This window comes from Hippocampus zosterae, chromosome 13 (genome assembly GCF_025434085.1).
Source record: "Hippocampus zosterae strain Florida chromosome 13, ASM2543408v3, whole genome shotgun sequence".
NCBI lineage: Eukaryota > Metazoa > Chordata > Actinopteri > Syngnathiformes > Syngnathidae > Hippocampus > Hippocampus zosterae.
In genome coordinates, this window is record NC_067463.1 from 19433302 (window position 1) to 19455346 (window position 22045).

Below are 22045 nucleotides of genomic sequence, written 5' to 3' on the forward strand. Positions count from 1 at the left end.
ATTGAGACAAACCCAATGTGTTCAACATAAACACAAAATACAATGATTTGCAAATTACTGTATGTTGAACCTATATTTCATCAAATGATACAATGATTTGCAAATCTTGTTCAAACCAATATACAGTACTACAAAGACATTGAATGTTTGAACTAAATTCATTCATTCAATCATACATCTTCCGAGCCGCTTGATCCTCACTAGGGTCGCGGGGGGTGCTGGAGCCCATCCCAGCCGTCTCCGGGCAGTAGGCGGGGGACACCCTGATTCGGTTGCCAGCCAATCGCAGGGCACACAGAAACGAACAACCATTCGCACTCACACTCACACCTAGGGGACAATTTAGAGTGATCAATCAGCCTGCCACGCATATTTTTGGAATGTGGGAGGAAACCGGGAGCACCCGGAGAGAAACCCACGCAGGCCCTGGGAGAACATGCAACTCCACACAGGGAGGCCGGAGCTGGAATCGAACCCGGTACCTCTGCACTGTGAAGCCGACAGTGCTTTGCTATCTTCGTTAAAGCGCTACGCTAATGCTAAGGAGACTCAAGGTGAGGCCGAGGCGAAATAACGGAACCAAATCTCAGGTTAAAAGAATACGCTCCATAAATTCGAGTCACTTGTCAGGATTTTAAGACGCAGACAGAAAACCGGCTGTAAAATATGACTCATTGCTGGAAAAACAATGAATGAATTCAAAGTGTTTCACGAGGTTAGCAGAAAATCACCAGAGGTATGCGACCCTTTGATGCATCGCAGCCTCTGTGCGGTTCAATCGGTGGATTCTTTATTCAGCACTTAAATGGGAGACGTTAGACATGGAAATTGGGGCACGAGGCCTAATTGGTCCTATTAAAGAGCAATAAGGAGCAACGCTTCCCTGAGAGTCAACACAAAAAATTAATGAAGCACCGAGCACAGAGCTTAGCCATGCTTGCCTCAATTATCTTGTTTTCCTTTAGCGGAAGGGGGCATTTAATAGCGGGAAATATTTCAGTGTTTGGGAGTCACTTGCAGTGCTTAAATCAAATTGAGGGTCATATTTAAAGAGACTTGCAACTGGGTAAAACGCTGAGCAAGATAACAGCCGTCATTAGTGAAAAAGCTTTCCACTCGCAGCAAAATCTTCGCATTTTCTACCCACCTTAGCGGCAAGTTATTCCTGGCAATTTTGGCACAAAATGTATTTTTTTTCATAGTTAGAATGTTGCCTCAAACATCCTTTTTTTTTTAAACTGCAGGATTTCCTTTCAAGTTTGTCTTTTTAACACCCCAAATAGCACATTTAATTTCCCAGAGTCTTCATCAAAGCATGGAACGGTGAAACCTCCAACACATAATCGGCGTATTACGTACCCCGCAAAGACCCGAAAATCAATTTGTGCCTGGATTTATCAGGCCAATGGGGAAGGTTAATCACACTGAAGCAGCGAGTTGCTGTTCAACTGTCTGGAATGGGGCAGGTGGAACCCTCCAGCCCTCCACCCGTCACCCTCCCGACCGACTCTATTTTCACAGCCTCTTGGGGCTCCGCTTTGAAAGGAAACCTATCGAGGAAAAATTGCTTACATTTTTCTTCGCAAAGTGTTGAGAGATGGACATTGACTGTCACATTCCACTTGTCCTTCTTTCTGTGGTCTGCCTTTCTCTGGCATTCCAGGTGCCGTGGACGGGCATTCATGGAAACTTGACTTCCGTTCCATGCTTTTGACTTCTTCCACCGCGACTTCAATCGGAATCGCACAATTTTGTCGCAGGTCCTTTCATCAACGAGGAGCAAGTTATTCCTCACGACCTTTACGCCTTTACTTTTTATCCACACAGTTGCACTAATTTCTCCATGCATTGCGGTAATTGGCGTGCCATAGTCGGTGCTATTGTAAACATGGGCCGTGTGAGCATAAAACGGCACCAGTCACTCCCCAGGCTAAGCTAGTGTATGAGGGCAGGCAGGGGCTGCTGCCTATTGTGCTGCTAAAGCCTTTGTAGATTTGCAGCGCCCCCCCCCCCCCCCCCCCCGTTTAATCGCCTTCTCATACGCCGCCTTGTCGACTCGCTTTGCATATTTAATTGCCAGGTAAAATCACTGTCGACAATCCATTTAATTATTTGATTGTACAGTAACCGTAAAGAGTGTGAGAAGGGAAAAGGAAGGGATGAATGGGGGATAGGGAGAAGGCGAGCGACAGAGATAGAGCAGCAGGCAGCGCAGAAAGAAAGAAGTCTGTTGCCAGAATAGACATCAAAGCCGGGGCCTTGATGTTGCCTGTTGAATGGGCGTTAATGGTTTCTGAAGGCAAGAGATTGCAAGGGGGGGGAAAAAAAAAAGAGACAAAAAGAATGGAAAAATAAACCCTTCTTTTTCTCTGACAATCCCGCCAGCAATCTGAGTAAAGGCATAAACAGTGGAACCCGGTGCCAGAAAGACAAACTCAAAAGAAAGTGAGGCCGAGAAAAGTTAGTTGCTGGCTTTCTTGTAATGATGGAAGTCATTGTGAGATGGGCTCAGTTGGACTCATTTAGGGTGTGCGTTAAATACCCAGAGGACTGAAAATTGTTTTCTGTTCATGTACCACAAGGAACTCGCAGACAAACACAGATATTTGACTTCCACGTTGTCAAGGCTGGATAACACTGCAGGTCCAAATGCCAAATTCCAATTAAACATCATAGCATAGCATAGCATAGCATAGCATGACATGACTGTGTCTTCACGCTATTCCACTGGCTGCCAACAACAATTATTTTCCTTCTGTAATTTAGGACACAGCTTTTTTGAACATATTTGATCATATTTGCCCAGCTAGGGCGGCCCAGTAGTCCAGTGGTTAGCACGTCGGCTTCACAGTGCAGAGGTACCGGGTTCGATTTCAGCTCCGGCCTCCCCGTGTGGCGTTTGCATGTTCTCCCCGGGCCTGCGTGGGTTTTCTCCGGGTGCTCCGCGTTTCCTCCCACATTCCAAAAACATGCGTGGCAGGCTGATTGAACACTCTGAATTGTCCCTAGGTGTGAGTGTGAGTGCGAATGGTTGTTCGTTTCTGTGTGCCCCTGCGATTGGCTCGGCAACCGATTCAGGGTGTCCCCCGCCTACTGCCCGAAGACAGCTGGGATAGGCTCCAGCACCCCCCGCGACCCTAGTGAGGATCAAGCGGCTCGGAAGATGAATGAATGAATATATATATATATATTAAGATATCCTTTATTTGTCCCACACTGGGGAAATTTACACCCTCCAGCAGCAAGAATGTGGGTAGAAAGAAGAAAAAAACAAACAAACACCGTTCAATTAAGTGCAATATAAATACAAAAAGGATAAATCGCAGTGCTATTTACAATTGTTTTTCACATCACACACATCACATCATTAATTTAATTAGTATTATTATTATTGTTGTTAATTTTTATTCATCAGCCTGACAGCAGTCGGTAGGAACGAGCGTCGGTATCTCTCCTTCTTGCAGCGCGGGTGTAACAGTCTCTGGCTGCAGGAGCTACCAAGTGCTGTCAGGGCGGGCTGGAGGGGGTGGGAGGGACTGGCCATCATAGCTTTTTAGCTTAGTTAGCATCCTTCTGTTGCCCACCTCCTCCAGAGTGTCCCGGGCTGAGATGCTGCCTGACCAGTAGACAATGCCATAATGGATGGCCGAGGCCCACCACCGAGTTATAGAAAGTCTTAAGGAGCGACCCCCTGAACCCCAAAAGATCTCAGTTTCCTGAGTAGGAAGAGTCGGCTCTGTCCCTTTCCTAATCAGGGTGTCCGTGTTTGTAGACCAGTCCAGTTTGTTGTGTATATATATAGCTAGTTCCTGCGGAAGGCTGGTAAGGTGGGCCTTGGGCCCACAAAAGTGTTGTTGCTTGGTTCAACTTTTTGTTCATCTTCATTGCTTATCGCGAAATAAAGAGATGTTTAGCTCTACTAAATAACTCACAATTCATTGGCAATGCTTGTGGGTAGACAACATTTTTTCGCTAAGATGCCCGCGCGATCGTAGTGAAGCCACTGCCTGAGCGGCGCAGTGGCGGCGCAGTGAAGTAGTTACGTTTTGAAAAGGGACAGACGGAAGGACAGACCGCGTGCGGGACGACGCGCAATATATATATAGATTAACCATATACTTCTAAGCATTTCTTAACAAAAATAAAACTTTGAAAAAAAAACTACATTTGATATTACTAGGGCGGCCCGGTAGTCCAGTGGTTAGCACGTTGGCTTCACAGTGCAGAGGTACCGGGTTCGATTCCAGCTCCGGCCTCTCTGTGTGGAGTTTGCATGTTCTCCCCGGGCCTGCGTGGGTTTTCTCCGGGTGCTCCGGTTTCCTCCCACATTCCAAAAACATACGTGCAGGCTGATTGAACACTCTAAATTGTGTGCACTGCAGCTTCTTCCGATCACTTGTAAACAAGTAAATTTTTCCCGATTATTCTCAAATATTGCTCAACAAAAAAGCATGCGCTGCAGCTTCTTCTGATCACTTGTAATACTTGAAGAGAACACATTTGGTTCATTTATTTTATGACTATCCATTTGTGTCAGTTTGTTTGTAGCTGTACCAAATTGTGACAGTGGCGGACAGGCGCCTATTTTGTTGAACTACCCCCTGTTGAGTCTCCGACCAACCTCATGTGGAAAGTCTCTGTTCTTTGCGCAAGATGGAGCTTTAGGTCCAAACCACTGTCAACAAGGGGAACAATTTGGCTGGTAAGGGCCATATTTACAGATTGGTGAACCGCAGCTGAATTTAGCCGAGTTCTTTTGTCAGTAAACACCACAAGACTGCATCTTTTTCAGATCACAAGGGGAGGAACAGGCTGAAAGGCATGCTTCGCGGTCCAAAGGTGGTCAGCGTTGTCCATCTGGACCGCTATTGTTTAACCTTGAAAACGTCCAAATTGTCCGATAACATAAGATCGTCATGGTACGCTGTCTTGTTCACATTCCACACTGACCAAATGGAATGTGGCCACTCAAATGGCTTCGTCTGTGGCCTCAGATGGAGGTTGCGGGGTGTGTTTCGAGTGAAGATCAGAACGTCCAAGACTCAATAAATTAAGCCATTGGGGTTTTGTTTTTTTTTGCACAAACATAACTCTTCATAGGACAGCTTGCACACAGGAACAATGCTAGCAACTTCTTACGATATCAGTCGATTTACATGCATTAAGGCATAGGTGTCAAACTCAGGTCCTGGAGGGCCGCTGCCTTGCATGTTTTCCAAGTCTCCCTGTTGCAACACACCTGATTCAAATGAACAGCTTCAATGTCAGGCTTGCGCAGAGCTTGCTGATGATCTGATCATTTGAATCAGGTGTGTTGCAACAGGGAGACTTGGAAAACATGGAGTAGAGCGGCCTTCCAGGACCTGAGTTTGACAGCCATGCATGAAGGGAATGCTTTCAAAACTAGATCTCACGTTCTCCATTCAGTTACTTTGTAAACTTTGTCGTTTTGCTTGGTTTCTTTTGACACGGCAAAAATGTAAGTTACTCTTTTATTCATTCATTCATCTTCCGAGCCGCTTGATCCTCACTATGGTCGCGGGGGGTTGCTGGAGCCTATCCCAGCTGTCCTCGGGCAGTAGTCGGGGGACACCCTGAATCGGTTGCCAGCCAATCGCAGGGCACACAGAGACGAACAACCATTCGCACTCACACTCACACCTAGGGACAATTTAGAGTGTTCAATCAGCCTGCCACGCATGTTTTTTGGAATGTGGGAGGAAACCGGAGCACCCGGAGAAAACCCACGCAGGCCCGGGGAGAACATGCAAACTCCACACAGGGAGGCCGGAGCTGGAATCGAACCCGGTACCTCTGTACTGTGAAGCCGACGTGCTAACCACTGGACTACCGGGCCGCTGCCCGAAAGAATTTCCGAACCGCTTGATCCTCACTAGGTTCGCGGGGGGTGCTGGAGCCTATCCCAACCGTCTTCGGGCAGTAGGCGGGGGACACCCTGAATCGGTTGCCAGCCAATCGCAGGGCACACAGAGACGAACAACCATCCACGCTCACACTCACACCAAGGGACAATTTGATGTGTTCAATCAGCCTGCCACATATGTTTTTGGAATGTGGGAGGAAACCGGAGCACCCGGAGAAAACCCACGCAGGACCGGGGAGAACATGCAAACTCCACAGAGGGAGGCCGGAGCTGGAATCGAACCCGGTACCTCTGCACTGTGAAGTCGACGTGCTAACCACTGGACTACCGGGCCGGCTCTTTCAATATCTTTTCATCGTAAACATCTTTAGATGAAAGATTCAAAGTTTGAAGGAGATCGGGGCGGAGGGCACCAACCCCCCCCCCCCCCCCCCCCCACACACACACACCCCAACAAAAAACTCAAAAGGGCAGCATAATGCCCCCCCTCAAAACGTTTTGGTAGGCTTCGGTTGTTACATATGCTTCCCACTTTGCCTGATTAAATTTGTGTTTATGGTGTGTGTGTGTGTGGGGGGGGGGGGTACTTTGGAATGCACTGTCTGGTCAAAATGCTAACGGTGGTATCTCACCAAGCGGTGAAGGCTTGCGAGCGAACTTTTTTTCGTGTCAGGTTTCATTAAAGGTGGCGAAGATGTGTGCCAGATGTTCGTAAACAATTTAAATGTTTGCAAACAATTTTTCTTGTGGCAACGTTTTTTCTTTCTTTTTCTTTTTTTTTGATAGTGATGAGTAATGACGAGTGAAGATAGAGATGCTCGGATGACAAAAAAACAAAATGGCTCAAAACCAAGCTGTGAAGCCAAAAAAAAAATGCAAACGGAATAAGTACCTCACAAACACTTCTCGTTTGTGTATCTTGCATGAAACTGGGACTTCATCGCACTTCCCCCCAACCAAGAGGCCACCATTGTAAAGAAATGCTGAGGGAGTCTCCAGGAGGCAATGTGTGTGTTTTTTTTTCTTCTGCCTCCCTGTCGCCAGCTTGTCCCTCTTCTTCCTTTGCTATTGACACACAGGCAATTAAGTCGGTTTCCCAATGCTGTGATCCCCTCCTCCATTCTTTGTTCTTGTTTTTTTTTTGTGTTGTTTTCCTGTTTCTTAGCTTTTCATCCTCTCTCCCTTCTTTCTTGCGGTTTTCTTTTTCAGGCAAGGGAGTTGAGGCTGGGGGCAGAACAGAGGGAAGAACAAAATGGAGGGGAGCGGGGGGGCGGCGGGGGGGCTGGGGGGGGGGTCACATATGCAGCTTTATGACTTAGCACATGTGTTTCTAGGCCTTTGTATTTACATGTTTCTCATGGAAAAGAAGCTGGTGGAAGAGGATGATCGGAAAAGTAAGACAGACATATGGTTTTGGTTTGGTGAGTTAAATATTCAGTGCTGGACTGTTTGTTTCCTATGATGAGAAACGACGTTGCATTCCGTGGTACAACTTGTCCTTAAAATATGGTATTTATACGAAGAATGAAAACATAGTACTAGTTTCACTCTGTCAAAGAATGATTGCATTAGATACAGATACTTAAGCCATCTGATGTTCTCTTCTGAATACATGATTGAATATTCATTCATTCATTCATCTTCCTAACCGCTTGATCCTCACTAGGGTCGCGGGGGGTGCTGGAGCCTATCCCAGCTGTCTTCGGGCAATAGGAGGGGGCACCCCGAATTGGTTGCCAGCCAATCGCAGGGCACACAGGAACGAACAACCATTCGCACTCACACTCACACCGAGGGACAATTTGGACTGTTCAATCAGCCCGCCATGCATGTTTTTGGAATGTGGGAGGAAACCGGAGCACCCGGAGAAAACCCACGCAGGCCCGGGGAGAACATGCAAACTCCACACAGGGAGGCCAGAGCTGGAATCGAACCCGGTACCTCTGCACCGTGAAGCCGACACGCTAACCGCTGGACTACTGGGCCGCCCTGTATTGTCATATTGTCATCTAAATTTGAAAAAAAAAACTGAACTCAACTGAAAAATGTCATTTTAAAAATGCATTAACTTACAAACAACAATGAATATCCATCCTTCCATCCATCCACTTTTTGATCTGCTTATCCCCACTAGGGTCGTGGGTGGGCTGGAGCCCATCCCAGCTGTCATCGGGCAGCAGGCAGGGTACACCCTGAACTGATTACCGCCAATCACAGTCCACACATAGACAAAAAAAAAACATTCACACTCAGAATCACACATAAGGACAATTTAGAGTGTTTAGTTAACCTGCCATGCATGTTTTTGAAATGTGGGAGAAAACCGCGATACCCAGACAGACACGTGGACAACATACAAACTCCACACGGGAAGGCCGGGGTAGGATTCAACCCTAGAACCTCGACACTGTGAGCCAGATGTGCTAACTGGTCGACCACCATGTCGGCCATTCTAAACATTCATTCATTCATTCATTCATTTTCCGTACCGCTTGATCCTCACTAGGGTCGCGGGGGGTGCTGGAGCCCATCCCAGCCGTCTCCGGGCAGTAGGCGGGGGACACCCTGAATCGGTTGCCAGCCAATCGCAGGGCACACAGAAACGAACAATCATTTGCACTCACACTCACACCTAGGGACAATTTAGAGTGTTCAATCAGCCTGCCACGCATGTTTTTGGAATGTGGGAGAAAACCGGAGCACCCGGAGAAAACCCACGCAGGCCCGGGGAGAACATGCAAACTCCACACAGGGAGGCCGGAGCTGGAATCGAACCTGGTACCTCTGCACTGTGAAGCCGACGTGCTAACCACTGGACTACCATGTCGGCCATTCTAAACATGAGACATTCAATTCGATAAAATAACAGCATTACACTCACCCTTACGTATTTTCCACATCACCGTTGCATCAATGCAGGTGGTCTCTTTTGAAAGTTGGTCCATTTGAAGCATTGATAGACTCAGTATGAACAAATACTTAGATGTGGACTGGTTGGTATGATTCCAGCTGTTTTGAAAGGTTCACAAGGCAAAAAAAAAAAGGATAAATCCCTCCATTTGCCTCGACCAAATGCAAAATTTGTGTGGCAGTTAATGATTAACACGGGCGATTCAAACAATAAGCAACATTTCACAAGATCATGTTTACTCCAATCATGGGTTGCATCTATTGTCTTGCGGAATCTGATCAGTGGGAAATTAAGAAGGAGAACGATGAAGCCAATAGAAAAATATGTTCATTCTTACACAACTCAGCTCGGCATCAAATAGACGCTGATATGAAACAGTTGAGCACTTAAATGAGTCACAGGCATCTTTGAGAGAGGATGGTCTGGGGTTTGTCAAAATGGGACACTCAAAAAGGCGAACTGATTATTTATTCATGTATTGATTTCGTAGGTTGTTTTCGTGCCCCTTGTCACACTTGCATTTCAAATGTCAGAGGACCTCATTTGGGCAGTGACAACATATACACCAAGAAAGCTGTCATTGCCTGCTCACACATGGATGGATTCGGCAATTTCAGGACATCCCAAATGTAGTGAAAGCTGGTCGTCAGCTCTCTGCAATCCCTTCATGAATATGTACCGTCTTAGAAAAAGAAACCGGATTTGGGGCTTTTTGATTCATTTCATCTACCTGGCAGTGATGGAGCGGAACGCAGTCGCTCAAGTTCAATAAGAAGGGGGGGTGTTCGTTTGGAAGGTGGATAAAAACTCGTAAAGATTGCTGATGTAAACAAACATGGAGCTCGTACAAGCTTTTTGATCTTCTGAACTGTGACATTTTCTTGAAATGAAAATGATTTGTCCTTATTGCATGGAGACAGGGGGCGGCCCGGTAGTCCAGTGGTTAGCACGTGGGCTTCACAGTGCAGAGGTGCCGGGTTCGATTCCAGCTCAGGCCTCCCTATGTGGAGTTTGCATGTTCTCCCCGGGCCTGCGTGGGTTTTCTCCGGGTGCTCCGGTTTCCTCCCACATTCCAAAAACATGTAACAAGTAGCTACAGGATTGAACAGTAAATGCAGCAAAAACAAACAAACAAAAAAAAAAAAAAGCGATTAGTAATGAAAATGTTGTGTTGGTATTGAGTGGTAGGGTAAGACATTTTTCATGTTTTATGGGTGAAGAAAGGTGCAAGGACAATTTCACTCCACTAGACGGGAAGACATCGCTCTGAGCGGTCATGCTTCACTCATCTGCTCGCAATGCAAAAGCAGAGGTGGGAGGTGGGAGGTGTATCAAACAATTTACTACGCAAAAGGTGGTTATATTGATTTATTTTATATTTTTTTATTGCTTTTCAACCAAGTACTGTTTTTTTAAACGATTTTTAAAAAGTTTTTAAAAAGAACACACAGTCAATAGATCGACAGATCGAATTTTGAATTTTGCGGGTGCTATTATTGTGTTTAGGTGTGTGTCACCGACCCCCCCAAAAAATGTGCGAGACATGCCACTGGTTATGGATATTCTTGGCTGAGGTGTTGCGCTTGCTGCATGAGGATTCTATTGAGCAAGCTCATTCTCATCACACAACCAAAGGCTCGAACGTTGTGACATTGAAAGACAGCTATAAGGGGTGGGGGTGGTATGGGGGTGCCTGGGTGATAAAAGGAGTGAGGAAGACTACTTGAGAGCAAAAAGAAAATGTTAAGGAGTTGTTGTTGTTGTTTTTCTTTGTATTTCTCCTCATCTTGATGCCTTACTAGGATGTGTTGGTTTGGTACAGAGGTGGTAAGAAAGCTGCCCTACATCCCGACCTCCCCCCCACCCCTCCCCCCAAAACCCATTGGAAAGCTTGTGCCCAAGAGTGATCCATTTGAACTTCAATGAGAGGCAGCATCCTGGTGAATACTTAAAACACACTTTGGGAGGCTGTTAGAAGTGCCTGGGTATGTCTTCTTTACCTGATGTGATGTGAAGCTAAATTTTGTTTGATGATTCCATACAGAGATATAAGATGGTGTCCTTGGGAAAGAAAGAGGCCGAAAAGATTTGTCCATGGAAATATTTTTGCATGTTAAATCATTTCCAAGGTGATTTGAATCAGCGCAACATTTAGAATTTGAAATGGGAAAGACATGCCCATCCATCCATCCATCCATCCATTTTCTACCACTTATCCGGGGTCAGGTCACGGGGGCAACAGCTTTAACAGGGAAGCCCAGACTTCCCTCTCCCCAGCCACTTGTTCCAGCTCTTTCCGGGGGGTCCTGAGACGTTCCCAGCCCAGCTGGGTGACATAGTCTCTCCAGCGTCTACTCGGTCGTCCCCGGGGCCTCCTTCCGGTCGGACATGCCCGGAACACCTCACCAGGGAGGCGTCCAGGAGGCGTCCTCATCACATGCCCAAGCCACCTCATCTGGCTCCTCTCGATGTGGAGGAGAAGCGGCTCGACTCTGAGCCCCTCCCGGATGACCGAGCTTCTCACCTTATCTCTAAGGGAGAGCCCAGACACCGTGCGCAGAAAACTAATTTCAGCCGCTTATATCTGGGTTCTCGTTCTTGTGGAGTGGGTCTCCATTGGAAAGCAACATAGTACTTAGTTAGGCAATTTAAAATGTAAAAACTGTAGACTGACATGGTCGTTGACTGGTTAGCTTAAGGTGCAGGTTTCAAATCCGGCTCCGGCCTTCCTGTGTGGAGTTTGCATGTTCTCCCCGTGCTTGCGTGGGTTTTCTCCGGGTACTCCGGTTTCCTCCCACATTCCCAAAACATGCATGGCAGGCTGATTGAACACTCCAAATTGTCCCTAGGTTTGAGTGTGAGCACGGATGGTTGTTCGTCTCTGTGTGCCTCGCGATTGGCTGACAACCGGTTGAGGGTGTTTACTGCCCGAAGATGGCTGTGATAGGCTCCAGCACCCCCCTCGACCCTTGTGAGGATAACGCGGATCGGAAAATATTGAAAATGACTCGGTCTATAACCTTTTCATGCACCCTGTCACCTGATAACATGATGGGCTGTCCACTGTCCCTGAAAGGGTTAATTGCGTTGTGACTCCTGCCGTATAGCTAAACGGTTGGATATTTATTTTAAAGGTGATGTCTTGCTCAACATTTTTTTTTCATTGCAAAATCTCTTCTGCTGTTATGTGTAGTGGAATCTTCAGACTTTCTAAAACGGTTTTCTGTTGTTGTTTTCTCTAGGTGTCTATTTTTCAACTTCACGATGCTCCATCAAAGTTATCCAAATCAAATTTAGCTTGTCTTCTGAAAAGTCAACTTTGCCAGTGTGCGATGTTAAATATAAAAGAAGTAGCCTCAGCGTGACAGGCATCATGTTAAAATGGCCAACTTGGTCAACTAGCAAAGATGTCACCAAAAAGCCCATCGTGAATGACTTTTTATGAATCTTCCTTTTAACAAGTCTCTTTTTAAGATCCTTTCCCCATCTTCAAGACCGACAAAGGGCATGAGACAGCAGACAAAAGAACTCAAAAGCAAAGACTTCACTTCTCCCCTTGAAGATGTTAAAATTAGTGACTTGGAAAAAAAAAAATCAAAGGGCCAACATTAAACGTTAAAAGATTCCTGAAACATCGACACTTCTGTTTTTTTTGAATAAAGGACATAAGATGAGAGATACTTGGAACACCACTTTGGTGTCACTTCAAAGTCTAAGCTTGAAGAAAGTAGGCTAATATGATACTGATAGGAGAATCAGTACCAAGCTCCGCTGACCTCTTCCGAGGCTACTGACAGTCCCATCACAGATCCTGGGACGATGCCTTTGCACCACTGGGAAAGAGTGGCTACTCGGATCTGTGAGTCAAGGGGGGGGGGGGGGGGGGTCAGTTTTGACGAGTAACCTTGAAGGTCATCTTTGATGTCTTGCGCTGTGATGGTTTCTTTCTTCTTTTTATGCCCCCGTCCCAAAAAAAAGAAAAAAAAAAGATGTGCATTTTTCTTTGAACCCTTTAGTATCTATAAAATCGGCTGGAGTTCGTCCACTAGCGATTAGCTGTCAGTGTCTGGCTGTGCCGTCATGGTGGGCTAACATCATTAGACAATGCCGTAAACAGGACACACATTGACAAGTTTGTTGACACAGTGTATAAACCAAGCCCCGTGGAAGAGTCTGTGTGGATGTGTGTTTAACGTCTTTAGGGGGTAAGGGGTCATTTTAATTGGCTTAGCCAACCAACCTACGGACATTGGAGAAGTCAGAAGCAACCGGGGCCTGATGTTCGGTTTTTATTTTAGTTTGTGCTGTTTTTATGGCGCTGATTTAAAAGTGTGCCAAGGTTCACAGCTCCTGCGAGTGACACATCTTACCAAAAATAAAATAAAAGGCATGGTGGAAGACGTAACAAGGACTCGGAATTGTCACTGCTCAAACTTTCAGAAATGTTTTCAGAATCAGAATCAGAATCAGAATCATCTTTATTGGCCAAGTATGTAAAACACACAAGGAATTTGTCTCCGGTATAACACGCTGCACTAGTATCATCGTAAACAACAAAATCATTGAACCATTTTAGAGTAACCAGTAGTTTTGTAGTACCATTTTGTGGTGCAAGAAGAGTGACTACGTCAGTGACTGTTTAAGGAGTTAATGGCTAGAGGGAAGAAGCTGTTTAAGTGTCTACTGGATTTGGTGCGCAGGGATCTGTAGCGTCTGCCTGAGGGGAGTGGCTGAAAAAGGTGGTGTGCAGGGTGCGGGGGATCCAGGAGGATTTTCCGTGCCCTTGTCTTGATTCTTGCAGTGTGCAAGTCCTCAAGAGTGGGTAGGGCGGTGCCAACGATTTTTTCTGCCGTCCTAACTGTCCGTTGAAGTCGGATTTTGTCCTTTTTTGTGGCGGCCCCAAACCAAACCGTGATGGAAGAACACAGGATTGATTCGATGACTGCCGTGTAGAACTGTCGTAGCACCTCCTGTGGCAGGCCATGCTTCCTCAGCAGCCTCAGGAAGTACATCCGCTGCCGGGCCCTTTTCAGGATGGAGATGGTGTTGACTTCCCACTTCATGTCCTGGGAGACTGTTATTCCCAGGAACTTGAAGGTCTCGACGGTTGACACAGGGCAGTTGGATAGTGTGAGGGGCAACTGAGGAGAAGAATGTTTCCTGAAATCCACGATCATCTCTACAGTCTTGAGCGTGTTCAGCCCGATGTTGTGTCGGCCGCACCAGAGCTCCAGCTGCTCCACTTGTTGGCGGTACGCAGACTCGTCGCCGTCTTTGATGAGACCGATGACCGTGGTGTCGTCTGCAAACTTTATGATTTTGACAGCTGGATCTGTTGCAATCATTTGTGTAGAGAGAGAAGAGCAGTGGCGAGAGGACACATCCCTGTGGGGCTCCAGTGCTGGTGGTGCGTATTTTTGACTGCATGGCACATTCATGACAAACAAGATTACTCAATTTGATTGCCAACAGCTGTCAGTCATTTCTTTGCAAGACATCTCCGTAATTGAAAACTGTTTTCATCAAAGATTTTGATTTGGAAGGCTCTACAACTTTAAAGCGATCAGGAGTCCACATCCCTTTTAGACAAGATAAGAAAATCTTAATTTTTCTCACAATGGAGAAAGTCGCAATTCACAGCAGCAAAACTTGAGCAAGTTGTCTCTTTTGTTTCATTCTGATGCACTCTTCAGCAAAAATGTACATTAATGACATTTTTAAAACCAATTACCTGTGTATTTATTAGTATTTTTTTTGTGAGATGGCCTGGCAATACAAGGTTCTTAATCTCATGTCGAATTGCAAGTTCAATGCCTGTGTATACAACTATTTGCCTTACAGTCTTAGCAAATGAGCTGTACACCCCAGACTGCTCTGCATTCATAAATTCATTGGGAGGAAGACACCCCTGCATCCCCCCCCCCACGCCCCCATCCACCCGCAACCTTTTCACTTTGATCCATGAACGCATTTTGGAAGCTACTGGTTGTGTATTCGAACATCAATGGAAACGTTGCAAGTGCTTGCTTTCATTATTTTTCACAGAGATAAAACGTAATAAAAGAGGGAAGGGGCAAGTAGGGGGTGTTAGGGTGGTAAGAGTTCGTCTGCGGTGTCTGTCCAGAAAGGCAATTATCATTCTCTGTCAATTTGGAGTCATGTTGTTATCAACTTGTATGTTCTGCCTATTAAAAATAAAAGGATGTTGCTGCTATGGCCTCGATGCAGTCGCTGCATTTTCTGGCTTCCTGTTCCTGCTCACTCTCTATCCAAGTGCAGGGTGCCATCAGCCGTACAAACAGCGTAGTGGGCGTGGACTGCAATTTTAAAAAAAGGACTTTGGATAGAAAGAGGGTAAGGTAAATAAGTAAAGTTATGTGATTAAATATGCTGTACAAGTTCTGAATAGGGCGGTCTAGTGATTATCGCATCAACCTCACATTGCAGAGGTACCAAGTTCGATTCCAATTCCGACCTTCCGGTGTGGAGTTTGCATGTTCTCCCCGTTTCTACGTGGGTTTTCTCCGGGTACTCCAGTTTCCTCCCATTTTCAAAAAACATGCATGGCAGACTCTAAATTGTCCCGAGGTGTGAGTGTTGGCGTGGATGACTGTTTGTCTCTGTGTGCCCTGCGATTGGCTGGCAACCGGTTCGGCGTGTCCCCCGCCTACTGCCCGAAGACAGCCGGGATCGGCTCCAGCACGCCCTGCGACCCTTGTCACGATAAAGCGGTTCAGAAAATGGATGGATGGAGGTTCTGGCTCGCAACAAGTGACCATGCATGCCACTATATGATGTGACCAGGAATAGGGTCTTGAATAATTTACAAGAAAGGCTGAAACCATTTTTTTACCAATCTTTTATTTACCACACCACGCAATGTGTATTTTAGTAGACATTGTAAAATAGAAAAGAAAAGAACAAGCAAATTAAAACTGTCCAAAATAAATTCACAAAATGTCATCTTCGGCTTTTAGCTCAATATGCTTAATGATGACAATTTATGGTCTTCTCTTCTGCCGCTCCATGTGTAAAAATTAACTTTTTTGTTTTTCAAAATAAAAAACATATTCAAATCCACATTTTTAACTGTCATCCTGTGCCCCTTTTGGGCTCCAACACACACATTGAAAAATACTGTCGATTTCGTGTCCTTGCAATTAAGTATCGGAGTACCTTGATTTGACGAACCGTCACTTGGTGTAATTTTTCTTTCTTTTGCAAGCAAACATTTGAGATTATACGCTGCCACTCATGTAAAAAAAAAAGTAAAAAAGAAAAAAAGGGGAGCTACATTGATGCAGCCAATTATTGAACGGAAAAAAAAACATCCTAACACAAAAACAAAATAAAAACACTCACAAACAGGTCCGGGGTGATCCCCTACACCAGGGGTGTCCAAACTTTTTGCCAAGGGGGCCAGATTTTATGTGGTAAAATGTCGGGGGGGCCGACCTTGGCTGACATTCTTTACATTGAACAACAATATTGTTCAAGAAATTTTAGTAAGCCAGTCTGTTTCACGTTTCCATTTTTATTTGAATTTCAACAATCTTAAGAATTTCTTTTGGTTCATTTGAAACAGGAATTTGAAATATGACATTTCAGTCAATATAAACACGGAGTGATGTCTTTTAACTCGTGAGTGATGCCCTCTAGTGTCTAAATGCTATTACTCATTTAGTGAATGCTATTACTCATTTAGCCACTAGAGGGAAGCAGTACTCTATGAAACATCACTCCCCAGTCGACGAGACCTCAGTCAATGCAACACATGTTCCATTGCGCCCAACCTGCGGGCCAGACGGCACTGATTTTATGACGGGGGCCAAGGGCCAGATGAAATTCGACCGCGGGCCGGATTTGGCCCGCGGGCCAGACTTTGGACATGCCTGCCCTACACACTTTCTGTGGCTCACTAACTGACTCGGCAAGTATCTGACCATTTAATGCGTACATAAAATACGACTGTTGCTGTAACATTTAGGTTGTCCCAAAATAATGAAACTTTATAGAACCAATTTATTTATTTCCATTATTCATTCATTCATTCATTTTCCGAACCGCTTTATCCTCACGAAGATCGCGAGGGGTGCTGGAGCCTATCCCGGCTGTCTCTGGGCAGTAGGCGGGGGACACCCTGAATCGGTTGCCAGCCAATCGCAGGGCACACAGAGACGAACAACCATTCGCACTCACACTCACACCTAGGGACAATTTAGAGCGTCCAATCAGCCTGCCATGCATGTTTTTTGGAATGTGGGAGGAAACCGGAGCACCCGGAGAAAACCCACGCGGGCCCTGGGAGAACATGCAAACTCCACACAGGGAGGCCGGAGCTGGAATCGAACCCGGTACCTCTGCACTGTGAAGCCGACGTGATAACCACTGGACTACCGGGCCGCCTCTTTCCATTATCTTTTGTTAAATTTTACTATTTTTTAAATTCAGTGAAGTGCTATTTTTCTTTATTGGGAAACTTTTAAAGAAAGAAAAAGAAAAAATGTTTTCAAAATGTTGGGTTTGACTTCTATCGTGCCAAAGGGAGTGTTTCCCTTCTCCTGGAGGTCGGTCTCCAGTGAGGTACCGTGAGCCATGACTGCAGCAATTGGGGGATTGAGGCATCCCACAAAGTGTAATGAGTGATGGGACTTCTTTGATTCAGAGTAAGCTTTCATGTTCAGTCAAGACTGCCCTCTTTTTTTTTTTTTTTTGGCTCCTGTTCGTCTTTGTCTCTCTTGCCCTTTCTGTGGTGCAGATAAAGAAAAAGATCTTTTATGCAGTCCCTGTTCGATTATATGCAAACTCTCAAAAAGTTGATGTCTTGCATTCACTCTCCTTGTGTTCAGATTTTTTTTTTCTTCTTGGGATTGCATTACTAACTCATTGTACCTGTGGAAACATTTTAGTCAATGTGACAGTTCAAGATAATAATTGTGCTGAGTTGTTTTGCTGAGTTTTAGGGGCACAGAAAGTCACAGAGACCAATAATTCATTCGTTCATCTTCCTAACTGCTTGATCCTCACTAGGGTCGCGGGGGGTGCTGGAGCCTATCCCAGCTGTCTCCGGGCAGTAGGCTGGGGACACCCTGAATCGGTTGCCAGCCAATCGCAGGGCACACAGAAACGAACAACCACTCACACTCACACCTAGGGACAATTTAGAGTGTTCAATCAGCCTGCCATGCATATTTTTGGAACGTGGGAGGAAACCGGAGCACCCGGAGAAAACCCATGCAGGCCCGGGGAGAACATGCAAACTCCACACAGCGAGGCCAGAGCTGGAATCGAACCCGGTACCTCTGCACTGTGAAGCCCACGTGCTAACCACTGGACTACCGGGCCGCCCAGAGACCAATAAATAAATACATAAATAAAACCCCCCAAACTTTGCATCATTTTGAACAAAAAGATTGAAAGTAAAGTCTAAGGTTCTAATCTTTTATTGGTTCAAACTTGGGGGGGGGTCAAAGGAGTCTCAGATCAAAACACATGACTATCACGCTATCGAATGAGCACCACCCCGGCACAATTCCAAACGCTGACTGCAGGAGAATGGGAAGAGTCAGAGTCAGATGGGTCGCGTATTGTTTCCACTCACTTTGATGCTGAACTTAAAACGATTGCTAAAAAAAAAAAAAAGAGAGAGAAAAAGAAAAAAGGGGAAAAAATCAAACGATGATGATGAAAGAAGGAGGGAGGAAAAGGAGAGAAGAAAAACAGAAAACAATACAACACAACGTTTACATATGTGCGCTTGGCTTTTGTTTCATTAGCGGACCAGCAGATAACCTTGATAACGCTTGATCTGGAATTAAACTCATGGGCCAAACAAAAGCTTTGAAGCTCCTTTCCTGTTTGTGCTCTAAATGTAGGTTGTGGTGAGGAGATAAAGAACTTCTGAAGGATACGCAGACTTGAAAGTCTCTCGGCTATTCATCGGGACATATTTGATGTTGTTCTTTTGCTCCTTTGCTAAATTAGCATCTCTATTTCAAAGCATTCCTTCCCCTCGCCAGAACAAATGCGATCCTCCGCCATCACATGTTCACCAAAACTCATAAATGATAGAAATGTAGAGTGTCTGCTACTGACACATCAAAGGGTACGATAACAAGATTAACGACGATGACTCAAGTTTGTTGTCTCCCCTCCGCGCTCTTTCGTCTCGTCGTTTGTAATCAGGCACCTTTTGCTCCCGCCTTTATTTCTCGACGCTTTCATTTCAGACAAAATCACAGTCACCGTTACTGTCGTCTCTCCCACTCGCAATAGGGTGAGATGACCTTTGCTTCGGCGCGTTGGCTTTCATTCGGTTCATCGCCGCAAAAAGCGTTATCGCAAGCTAAATTTAGAAGCTATTGCGTCGTCTCGCTAGCGTGACAGCTCTCTCTTATCCCGCGCGCGGTTCTCTTCTTGAAACGAGTCTTGTGCTGTGGGTGACGGGGCCAATGTGGCACACAACTGTGGATGAGCGGCCCTGTGTTAAGTTAAACAGCAACGCACTTTCCGTGCCTCATCACAGCGCGCGCATCAAAACAAAAGACAGTGACAGAATCATTGTGATCTATTATTTAGCCGCCCTCCACATCAGATCGCTAGTGCTTGCCGTAGTGATGATCATGCAGATTAGACCTCTATTCTTGCGGCCGCCCCACTAAACTCCTTCGCTTTTATTTCCTCAGGGATCTGCGATTTTTTTTTTTTACCTTGCTCGCAGGAGCCAAAGTGGTGTACTGTTTAATAAAGATGTTATTGTTGGAGTGTTGATTTTTCGTTAGGTAACAATGCATTGTTACTCAAAACAGTTTTGAAGCTGGTTACATACCGTGGCTTGCTGTACAACATGCATGTCCAAAGTCCGGCCCGCGGGCCAAATCCGGCCCGCGGTCGAATTTCATCCGGCCCTCGGCCCCCGTCATAAAATCAGTGCCGTCTGGCCCGCAGGTTGGGCGCAATGGAACACGTGTTGCATTGACTGAGGTCTCGTAGACTGGTGAGTGATGTTTCATAGAGTACTGCTTCCCTCTAGTGGCTAAATGAGTAATAGCATTCACTAAATGAGTAATAGCCTTTAGACACTAGAGGGCATCACTCACGAGTTAACAAGACATCACTCCGTGTTTATATTGACTGATATGTCATATTTCAAATTCCTGTTTCAAATGAACCAAAAGAAATTCTTAAGATTGTTGAAATTAAAATAAAAATGGAAATGTGAAACAGACTGGCTTACTAAAATTTCTTGAACAATATTGTTGTTCAATGTAAAGAATGTCAGCCAAGGTCGGCCCCCCGACATTTTACCACATAAAATCTGGCCCCCTTGGCAAAAAGTTTGGACACCCCTGCTGTACAACATAAGGTGACTGTGAATGGCCGCCATTTTTTGGATGACCAAAAGGTGGTTTCATTTTCTTTGAGAGTAGCTTTGTGGCGATGCAAAACACCAAGGGGGCCGTGCCTTTCGGAGATTTGAGTTCAGGTTCCGGGGTTGAATGTGGACTTCCTGGTTCCAGATATCCAAGCATTACTGTGGTTTCTTGGTTATACTGTATAGTGAACAGAGAAACGACGACCAATGACGCTTTTGTTAACTGTTGTTACATTTATGAAGTAGGGATGAGTCTCTCACGTTCCGTGTTTGCCAGCAGGGGGCGGGCTTTCTCTCCGCCGCCTGCACACCTGTTACTCATTTGTGAGTAATTACTCTGCCTTTATTGGGACGCTCTGGTAATCTACTCACTGCCGGAGAATTCCACGCCGCGCCAATACTCGCTCGCTCAAATTCCTATTCAGATTATTCGTTGCCTCTTAGCCTTGTGGCTGTTATTACGCGCCATTGTTCCTCTTGTGTATGAAATTTATACAATTGACTAATCAGACCTTCCTTGCCATTTTTTTTCCGCAAGCGTTTTCTGTTGTTCTCTTTATTCTACCCCTGGTCCTTATTTTGACCACCGTTTTTTGTTATTCTCCCTGTCAGGTATTTTGTGTTCGTTATTAAAGACTCCTTTTGTTCTCTGACAAAATCTCCTTTTGTGTCTGCTATTTCGGGGATCCATTTCCTTATTTTGTTGTGCACGAAGCGATCATTCTATCGCTTCGGGCACAACGTGACAGTCATAGGGGCATACACAAAAGAAAAAAAATCTAAAACAAAACCAAACAAATTATTATTATTATTGTCCGAAAAATACAGTAAATTTACACTTCCAAAAGGAGGTTTGGATTTCTTAAGAACAGCATGTTTACATGAAATTAAATTGCTTACTGCAAAACGTCATATGACAAAATTCAATCGTAATATTTAACAATGAAGAACTTCAAATGGTCACATTGCTACAGTGTGTTACTGTTGATTTGGGTGAATATTTCTGACAATTTCTTTCTTCCAATTACACCACCAGATATATTCCGAGCAGCCATCTCCACGTTGCTAACTGTTTTGAAGGATTTTCATTGATATTTCAAGGCCCACAAAATATATTATTCAGCAGTTATATGAACACATAACCTACCAAAATAAATATTTTTCTGTCTTTTTGCATTTTGAAAAAAAAGGGTCTTTCTACCTTTCTGTGTTCTTTAGTAATCAGTAGCAGACCACAGCCGAGGGTCACCAATTTTTCCTTTTCTAACTAGAAAACAAAAAATTGTGTGAAAAGGTTAATTTCAAGATGAACTTAGACTATGGCGCAAATATTTTTTTGCTTTTGTGACATGAAGAAGAAAAAAAAGAAGCAGGTGCAGGCTGCAAGTGTTTTACGACAAGAGTAGGCGTGCAAGGTCAAGGTCAAGGTCATCTTTATTGTCAAATATGCCTTATGTATGACATGCAGCATCGATGAAATTTCTTCCTCTCAATCCTCAGTGTAAACATGCATGCAAACATGCTGTGCATTAAACACACACAGTGCAAGCCACTTGGATTAGATTTTACCCCTGGCCACAATGCATAGCTGGATTTTGGTTCAGGTCAGCCATTTTAAACTTTGGATTAAATGTTTTTGGTGATTTCTGAGTTAAAATTAGTTATGGGCAAATGACGCCTCATGAAGCTGTGGCACATTCCCTCAATTGCGTCGACACGGCGTGTCGCTGAATAGTGACATCTGGTGGATTTAAAATAATCATTGCAGGCTGCCTGGATGGAGTGAAGTGCCTTATTTCACTGGACAGTGAACTCCAAATTCTTAATTGAAGTGCTTCCTGGATGAAACAAAGAAGGATCCTATTCCAACTCGTTT

General features: G+C 45.1%; 1 long non-coding RNA gene across 1 annotated transcript in view; it reads left to right on the top strand.

The window, feature by feature from the left end:
• The window catches only part of LOC127612661 (uncharacterized), a 166092-nt gene that overhangs the window by 56500 nt on the left and 87547 nt on the right, over nt 1–22045 (top strand). The window lies entirely within an intron of this gene.